The sequence below is a fragment of the Wyeomyia smithii genome, chromosome 2, assembly GCF_029784165.1.
Source record: "Wyeomyia smithii strain HCP4-BCI-WySm-NY-G18 chromosome 2, ASM2978416v1, whole genome shotgun sequence".
In the NCBI taxonomy this organism is placed as follows: domain Eukaryota; kingdom Metazoa; phylum Arthropoda; class Insecta; order Diptera; family Culicidae; genus Wyeomyia; species Wyeomyia smithii.
Window position 1 is genome coordinate 134,286,501 of NC_073695.1, and position 10,090 is coordinate 134,296,590.

Below are 10,090 nucleotides of genomic sequence, written 5' to 3' on the forward strand. Positions count from 1 at the left end.
AATTGTAATAATACCGGTATTCCTGCAAAAAAGCATCAAATTAACGACTGTTCTGTAGGATCTGTAAGTTTTACCATAATTTTGTTAATTTTTACCGGAATATTTGCTTAATTTCACATTCACCGAAATCTGTATAACTTTTTACCGAACAACCTGTAAAAATGCCAAATTGTGAATGTGGTGGCCATTTTTCTCATACGTGCAACCGTGCAAGATGCGAATATTTTCTACTGGTGCTGCTGATTTGTTTCAATTGTTGTTGTGTGTAAACATAGGATATTTATAATTTGGAAAGTGATAATGGTGAATTACTCAAACAGGATGTACGAGTCGCTAACATTTTTCGTAAGTAATCTGGTTAATTTAGTTTGATTTTGGACGGTACAGGCAGGCTCATTTATAACCGACTTTTTCTGCCACCGGTATTTTTTACAGGTGCGTTCGGTAGTTTTGTTTATTTTTGAAGTTTCTTTCGTTAAATTTTACTGGCTGCCCGGTTTGGAACATTACCAAAAAGCTGCGAAAATTACCAACCACTCGGTTGGTGGTTTCACAAACTATTCGGTAATTTTCGGAAACACCGAAGATTTCACCGAACGTTCAGCTGTTGAGATTCCGGTAAAATTTTACCGAATTCGATGTTTTATTTTAAGTGTGTATATTGCTGATATTTGTTACAGCTAAACAACCCAATTCGCAGATGTTTGCAGTTTTTCATAGTTTGTGCAGATTTTCGCCAAAGTCACCCTACATTTGCGCAGACTTTCTCAAAATGTGTACAGATTTTTGTAGGCTTGCCTGCGCGATCGCATTTTCGAATCACGGATATTTATTCAATTAGTTGAAAATTGGGTCCCAAAGCTATACCAGTTTTTATACATCATTTAAAAAACCGCGTTTTCTGAGCAAAACGTAATTTTTGAAATATGTTTATCGTTTTCCTTCGATTTTTAAATGAAGAATAAATAAACTGCTCGAAAGGTCTTAGTTGAAGTTTCGCCCATGTACGGTATCAGAGTCTATGTGTATATAGAGTCGCGCGAAGAGAAAATCTATCGTTTCGGCAACACAGTTTCTGTGCCGTTTGTTGCCAAGAACTAAACAGTTCTGTTTTTCACCATGCATAAGCGAATATCATATTTTGAAATTTTTAAAATTTGAAAGATTACACCGATGATGTTTTGTTAAATTTAAGTGAACCAGTGTACAGGTTTAATGTTGGATTAAAATGTGTAAGTAAAACTTCGGAAAAACACATGTTCGCCCAATTACAACACTTTTCATCCACTTCTAACATTATCACCTTGTTTATTTACATTGCTCGATTGGTACCCTCGTTTGACACTGATTTGCTTCCTTTGGTTTCATCTTTGCGGGATTCTTATAATAAACATACACGCTCGTGAAAAGAAACACTGCGAATGAATTGTTTTTAATCCAATTTCAAAACTTGCATGGAAACGTCAAAATATGAATACCGCATTTCGTGATTCTGTGTAATTTTTATACTGATTTTGGATCAATCTAGAATAACTCATTTTTGAATTTACCACTATAACTCAATTTTGAGTACCAACCATGAAAAAACGACACCATTATTTGACACGAGTGAAACAGCGGCACCATGAATGGAATCAACATTTGTGCGCCATTATTTAGCCTGTGCGGTCGTGTTATCTGTTCTTGTGGCTGTTTGAGTGATGCAAAAAAAATGAGAAAATCGCTGGGAAGGTGGTCACGGACATTTTAAAAAGCTTTAAGGTACTACTTTATAAACTTTTTTCATTATTCATTCTAAAAAATCAAAAGTTTTCAGGTTGTTCGTGTCATCAGGAAAATTGTGGGAGGGTAAAATATCAAGTGATTATGCATCATAAAAAAGAAAGCAAAATATACTTAAAAAATAAATATAATTTGACAACGTTCAGACATAATGTTACAAACATCCCTCTCTACGCCAGCGGTTCTCAACCTTTTTTTGTCCGCGTACCCCTTGGCGACATTCTTCATATCGATTGTACCTTGGAATGTTTTCGCAGAGTGCGAGAGGGTAGTGGTAGGTCATGTTGTGGTTTTCAATTTCAGGTTTCATATTGAACTGTAGTTTGTTTGATTTCTACAGTCATGTTTTAAGAGCACGATTGAACAACAAATGAAGTATTACAAAGGAAAATTGCTTTGTTCGCCATTACTGATTATTCTTTCGCGTACCCTCTGAAGGCTTTCGAGTACCCCGGGGGTACGCGTACCCCAGGTTGAGAACCGCTGCTCTACGCTAACATCGCATTTAAAACTGAGTGGTTTTCAATTCTCAAACTGAGTACTTTTGAATTCTGAAAATGGTTAGTTTGAAATTCAAAAATGAATATTTTTGTATTCAAAAACTTGATAGTTTCAAAATCTAAATCTGTGTAAGTTTTAATGTTAAAATTGAGTAGTTTAAAATTCAATAAATGGATAATTTTGTATACATAAACTGATAATATTTACCAACTAAATGAGTTTTATTAAACACAAAAAAAGAGTTCTTTATTCATTATTCTGAATAAAAAATACACAGTGTTTGCTTATGCTATGGTTACACAATTTTGAATAACTTTCGTGTTGTTCCACTTTTTATCGAAATGAATTGTTTTCTAATCATTTTTGAATTCATTTTAGGAAGCGTGTAGACTCTGTACACGCTCACTCTGGGCTACTCAGCGGCCGAGTTGAATTTTTATCATTTTTTTCAGTTGTTCGAAGACGTCAAAAAATGAGTAGAATTAAGTTGATAAAGGCGGCAAAATTACTCAAAATTGGGTAATCGGTGCTTGCGTGTTGTTGTCGTTATTTTTTTGCAATTGAAAAATCACAGGAGGGTTGTGTGCAAAGCCACGACCGCAAGGTTGAAGTAGAATACTTTTACAAGAAAGATAACCCGGCTGCTTGCGTGTCAGTCATTTTGAAATCGGATTTGTTTCGTATATACCGCTTGTAAAGCACTGTATCAACAAATCGTAATAAACATCACACTGCTGTGCATTTGCAGCAGCATCAAACCTCATTTGCAGTTTATTAAAAACCATTCATTATGCTCTTCCAAAACCATTCAGCAGCCTTGAAAAAGGACAATTGCTGCAATTACAATTTTCATTCAATTATTGCATAAATGCCTCATGGTCAGATATACCCGCTGCAACTGCTACGCTGTCCGTAGCCATGTCACAGTTGTGGTAACGATGCCTCTGCATCAGCTGGCCCAGCTGCTTCCGATGCTGACTAGTGTACTATCCGCTATCGCTGGTATCCACTGCACTGCTACTGCTGCCGCTAAGGGATGACTGCTGTTGTCGCTGTGTAGAACTATTATGAGTGGCTTCGTTTGAAACAGGCTCTTATATAGGCCAAATAGCATATTCTTAATAGCAAGGTATATGATTCTGTCGACCGTGCTTGGGAAGCATTCATATAACGACCAATCAGAGGTCGAATTTTTCGTTTTGACAAGGCTTGACTAACTACGCCAACCACGCTCGACGCCTGGGTTCGAATCCCACGTGACATAGGTGTCGATGGTTGTGAGGTGGCGTGATCCACTCACAACCAACCCAACTGGTCTAGATTCAATCCTAGCCGACACCGAGGCGAAAAATCTTAAGGATCATGCCTTCCATCGCATGAGGAAGTAAAGCCGTTGGCGCCGGTCCGTTAATAAACGGGTCGTGAGTTAGGGTCCTGGGTGTGGAGTCGCCTCCCTGGGCGTCGGTGATTGACCACAACAGTGGCGGAACTAGACCGACGGAAAATAAGCGAGAATAAAAAAAAAAGGCTTGACTATTTTCAATAGTACAGTAGTTTGAATAATAAAATTACAATTATCTTCATTTGGGAAGAATCTTAGAAGATTTTCCAATCTATTGCTGCAAGAACGAAGGAAATCCATCGAATACTAACCGATTTATTAGCATTTGAAATTAAACATATTTTTCACCTTTTTCGGTTTTAGATTTTCATTTCACATTCCTATGTAGCCGAACTTCCTGAGAGAAGTATTCTACTTTAAAGCAAACAGCAAATCAAGCAAACCGTCTGAAAAAAGGAGGAAATAGAAGTGTTTGAAATTCATTGTTATCGGTAAGTAATTCATAATTTGAAATAATTGACTGCAACTAATGCCAATTTTTCTTTTTCACCAGGACTCGTTGGTTGGATATACGGCGAATAAATTCATAGATCTCTCGTGTCCCGGCGAACAAAGGCAAATTTCCAACATTTTTTTACGTTTTTTATTATTCTGCGGAATGGTATTCTGCAAGGTGGTACGCCGAATAGTTTTCCGCTACCAACTTACTTTTTTCCCTTTAAGGATTATGCTGGTAATCTTTGTAGGAATTATAAAAGGAAATTGAAAATGTTTTTAAAAAATGGATGGCAAATAAGAATGTTCACTATTGTACCAGTGAACAACCATGTAACAGCGTGGATCATACTGAAAATGAATTACGCGAAAACACGTACAACGGTATGGTTAAAAGTGAGAGAAAGAGAGCTTCCATAGCAAAACATTTTTTCGATCGCTCGCGTCCGTGAGTGCTGGTGAGAGAACACGAATGAGTTCGTCCAGCTACCGCTCTGCTGAGAGCGGTACTCTGCGATTTGGTAGAAGGAGGAAAGGAAAGGACGAATCAGATTTTAGACAGACGTTGGTAAGATTAGTTCGCGTTAAAAGATCCGTAAATTAAAATTAAAAATAAAATGGAGATTCCGGACAATTTTGAGCACACATCTGCATTTCCCCACATTGCATGCGAGGTCGAAGTGCTCAAGACCGGCAGGTATTTCGTTATTTTTCATGGGATTGTCATCTTCGACCACGAGTTCTTCATAGCTGCCATCGGTATTTTTTCAAGAGCTTCGCTGTGTTCGGTGTGACTATACCAACCGAAATCCAAAAGTTGTACGATGTAGCCATAAAATTCATAAAAAATGGAAAATATAATAATATCGAGTCAATATAGATAATTTTCCCGAAATTCCCTCATTGAAGCTAAAAGTACTCATTTTTTGAGTCTAAAATGAGTAACTTTTACGCATCGCGCATCAGCACGCTCATTTTTTGTTACTCTAAAGTGAGTTAGATATCACCCACTTTTGAAAAAAGTGGAGGTACCCTAATTAGGGTACTTTTGTGGTTACTCACTTCTGAGTAAGGGCGTCATACGTCAAAAACTGAGTAGAATCTACTCTGTTCATGCTAACCAGAAATTAACGAAAATAAGTACAAGTTACCCAATTTGCCTAAATACGGAAATTTAATGATTTCTGTTTTTGTAAATCTGACTCAATAAATAAAATAAATTCAGAACAATCAAAAACACAGATTTATTTTTCATCGAAACATTAGAAAATTTACTAAATCATTCCCGTGTCTTCATTGAATGCGGCACCCAACCGGTTGACAGTTGCCCGTGAACTGTGACTTACTTTTTTGTGCCAGATAATCCGTCATCATTCGTCACCTAATACTGCGAAGGATTTAAATTGCATCGATTGTTGAGCACTGTACATCAATACAAATGTTTTCGTTTGTTATCACGAATAAAATTCCGGCTTTAAACGGCATCGTAGAACATACAACATGCGGTTGTTCATTTTGAAGAGATCTTTTAGGTGTTTTAAAATCCCCTGCAATACTGATGTTGGGCTGAAATTATTAATTGATTAAGAAATTATTGAGTTGATGACAGATCAGATACTTACTGCTAGACAACGAATAAAAAGCGACACCAATTGTTCTTCGGAAACCGATAATATTGCTGTTGAAAACTTTTGACATATACATATACTCAGGGGTGAGTAAACATCATAATAACTCAAAACTGAGTAAACATGGTAATTATGAAAATTTGGGTTAATGTTACTCAATTGTCCAGTACTCGATTACTCACTTTTTGACATTTTGCATAAGAATACCAAACTGAGTAGATCCTAATCAGATTAGAGTTAAAATAAAGCAGCGTGCAAGGAGTTACAACATTCTTTGTTTTGCTTTCGTCTCGATTAGACGCAAATTGTTTATCTCCGTTTGAGTTCGCAAAATAACAATACACGAGTTATCGTACGGGTGTTTTTTTGTCGATTAGTTCTTGTGTTGCGCGATAACAATAGCCTGTTGTATATCGGCAGAAACATCTGCACACTGGTCTGCAGCACGGACCACCATACGATCGAGCGAGTGGAAGTCAACTACAAGTGGCATCTACAAGGTCGCGTGTAAGATACGGCCACTGTGTCACAACACGAAGCTGGATCGTCATTGTTTGTTCTGCGGAGACACTCGATTAATCCAACTATCAGCCATGAGGTCGTGACTTAGACGTTCGGTGAAGTATTATATTTAGAATTTTTACTATAATTATCAATATTATTACTATGTTATAATATTATTATTAATATTATTATTGTTATTATTATTATTATTACTACAATTATTATTATTATTATTATTACTATTGTTATTAGTATTAGTATTACTGTCTTTTTTTTTATTTGATCCATTGTAGATTGAAAAATTGTTTTTAAAATTTAATATCAACTACTTGAACCCCCCCCCCCCATATTCGAATATTTATCGTTTGTGTGCGGTAGAGCGTAACGCTCCCGCAAAATGGACGACATGCAGGTGCAACTTTTCCTGGAGGTGGAAACAAACGGGGAAGAAATTGAAATTTCTCCCATCAGCTCACCCCTACCTTCCCCTGTGCCCTCCCCTGTGCCCTCCCCTTTGCCAAGTCCTGTACCAAGAGTACCGTAAGTACGGGTAAAAGCTTACCCAGATGCCGCTGGCGGTCCCTACGTTGTTTTTTTCCGGCCCATAAAGAAGCCATTGAATATTATTCAAATTGGCAAAGACCTGGCAAAACATTTTTCGGCCGTAACCGAGATTACGAAGGTGAGGCCGAACAAACTGCGAGTTGTCGTGAGTAGCTTGAAGCAAGCAAACGAAATTGCTGGCTACGAGCTCTTCACGAGAGAGTATCGCGTGTACATCCCTGCCAAGGATGTAGAAATCGACGGTGTGGTTACCGAGGGGAATCTCACTGTCGATGACATTTTGCGTCATGGAGTTGGCTGTTTTAAAAACCCCTTGATGCAAAGTGTAAAGATACTGGATTGCAAGCAATTGCATTCAGTATCCATCGAAGAAGGGAAGAAGAAATTCCTCCCTCCGGATTCCTTCCGAGTAACATTCGCCGGATCCGCGCTGCCGAACTACGTCCGCTTGGACAGGGTTCGTCTACCTGTACGCCTGTTCGTACCGCGGGTCATGCATTGCCAAAACTGTAAGCAGTTAGGTCACACAGCCACCTACTGCTGCAACAAGGCACGCTGTAGCAAGTGCGGAGGCAATCATGCTGAGAACGCTTGCAGTGGGGATACTGAAAAGTGTCTTTATTGCGAAGGAACTCGGCATGACCTTCCGGCATGTCCCGCGTACAAACAGCGCGAGGAAAAAATTAAGCGTTCCCTTAAGGAACGATCAAAGCGCTCGTTTGCAGAAATGCTTAAGAGGGCTGAGCCACCCTTGACAGGAAACATCTTTTCCTTCTTGCCAACTGATGAGGGTACATCTGACGATCCCGTCGAAGGGTGTTCCTATGCCTTACCAGAGGGATCTTGGAAGAGGAGAATGCTCAAATCTCCTAATCTTTCTCGCAAAGGTCGTAAAATAACCCCTAGCGGAGTGACCAATAAGACAACACAAAAAGGAAGCGGTGAAGAAAAACCGAAGCAAGTACCCCCCGGTTTTAATTTCAAATCAAACCAGGAGTACCCACCGCTTCCTGGGGCACCAAAAACCCCTCGTGCACCCATTTCTCGATCAGAAGATAAAAAAGAAACAGGGTTCATAAAATTTTCTGATTTTGTGGACTGGATATTTAAAACATTCAACATACCAGATCCCCTACAAAATATTCTTCTTGGCCTTCTTCCTACAGTGAAAACCTTTTTGAAGCAACTAGCAGCAACTTGGCCCCTCATTTCAGCTATTATATCTTTCGATGACTAATACGGCGAAAGAGGTTAGGAATTTTTTCACTGTATTACAGTGGAATTGCAGAAGTATCATCCCCAAATTCGATTTATTTTCTCATTTGATGAATACATACAATTGTGACGCATTCGCGCTCTGTGAAACCTTTCTCAATTCGAACGATCAACTCAAATTCCACGATTTTAACATTTTTCGTCGAGATCGAGACTCACACGGTGGAGGGGTACTTTTAGGGATCAAAAAGTGCTATTCTTTTTTCAGAATCGACCTCCCCTCGATCTCGAAAATTGAAGTTGTTGCCATTCAAACGAATTTGAATGGAAAAGACCTTTGCCTTGTTTCGTTATATATTCCCCCATCCGCGCGGATTGAACAGAAGCAACTCCTTGATATAGCAGAATTGCTTCCCACACCTTTCATGATTTTGGGAGATTTTAACTCTCACTGTTCGCTATGGGGGTCGCTGTACGACGACAACCGATCTTCTTTAATTTGTAACTTGATCGACGACTTCAATATGACACTTTTGAATACTGGGGAAACGACACGTGTACCTAATCCTCCAGCACGTGAAAGCGTGCTTGACCTATCCCTCTGCTCGACATCACTAGCGTTAGATTGCCAGTGGAAAGTAATCAACGATCCCCACGGTAGTGATCATCTTCAATCGTTATATCAATTGCTAATGGTTCAACTCCCCCGAACCCAATCAATATTTCCTACGACCTTACACGTAATATTGATTGGAAGCGTTATGAGTCTATTATAGCGGAATCTATCGAGACTCACGAGGAACTTCCTCCGGAGGAAGAATACGCGTTCTTAGCTGGCTTGATAATCGACGCCGCGACTCAAGCTCAGACGAAACCGATACCCGGGGTAACGATTAGACAGCGCCCTCCCAACAAATGGTGGGACAAAGAGTGCTCTGAGCTGTACGTGCGAAGGTCCGCGGCGTATAAGGACTACCGGGAGTACGGCACTGTCAACCTGCTTCGAAAGTACGAGGCACTGGGCAGGCAGATGAAGAGCTTAGTAAAGGCGAAAAAACGCGGATACTGGCGGCGGTTCGTAAACGCGTTGTCGAGGGAAACAGCGATGAGCACTCTTTGGGATACCGCCAGGCGCATGCGGAACCGTGACGTTTCGAATGAGAGTGAGGAGTATTCAGATCGCTGGATACTCGATTTTGCCAAAAAGGTCTGTCCGGACTCTGTACCGGAACAGAAAACCTTTCGCGACGCGTTATTAGTAACTACGGAAGAGCCTCCATTTTCGATGTTGGAATTTTCAATGGCTCTCCTGTCGTGCAACAATAAGGCTCCAGGGTTAGATAGAATAAAATTCAACCTGTTGAAGAATCTACCCGACTCTGCAAAAAGACGCTTGTTGAATTTGTTCAACAAGTTTCTTGAGCTAAATATTGTTCCGCTTGACTGGAGGGAGGTAAAAGTCATTGCTATTGGGAAACCCGGGAAACCTGCCTCTGATCACAATTCATATAGGCCGATTGCGATGCTCTCTTGCCTCCGGAAATTAATGCAGAAAATGATCCTCTTACGGTTAGACAAATGGGTCGAAACAAACGGTCTACTTTCAGATACTCAATTTGGCTTTCGCCGGGGCAAAGGGACGAACGATTGCCTAGCGTTGCTCTACTGAAATTCAAGTCGCATTTGCTCGGAAAGAGCAAATGGCTTCTGCGTTCTTGGATATTAAGGGGGCTTTTGACTCTGTCTCTGTAGAAGTTTTAAGCGCGAAACTTCATTCGCAGGGACTTTCACCAAATTTGAATAACTTTTTGCTCAACTTGTTGTCAGAAAAGCATATGTATTTCTCACATGGCGATTCGACAACTTCCCGAATTAGTTACATGGGCCTTCCCCAGGGCTCATGTTTAAGTCCTCTCTTATATAATTTTTACGTCAATGACATCGATGAATGTCTTGCAAATTCATGCACGCTAAGGCAACTTGCAGACGATAGCGTTGTATCCATTACTGGTAGCGAGGCTAGCGATCTGCAAGGACCATTGCAAGATACCTTAGACAA

General features: G+C 39.8%; 1 long non-coding RNA gene across 1 annotated transcript; it reads left to right on the forward strand.

Annotated features, from left to right (window-relative positions):
- The first annotated feature begins 1,120 nt into the window (after positions 1-1,120).
- LOC129724174 (uncharacterized) lies at positions 1,121-4,304 on the forward strand. The gene is made up of 3 exons (XR_008727885.1): positions 1,121-1,232; positions 3,989-4,116; positions 4,179-4,304. It is a non-coding gene; the product is annotated as an uncharacterized LOC129724174 (long non-coding RNA).
- Positions 4,305-10,090: the final 5,786 nt, after the last annotated feature.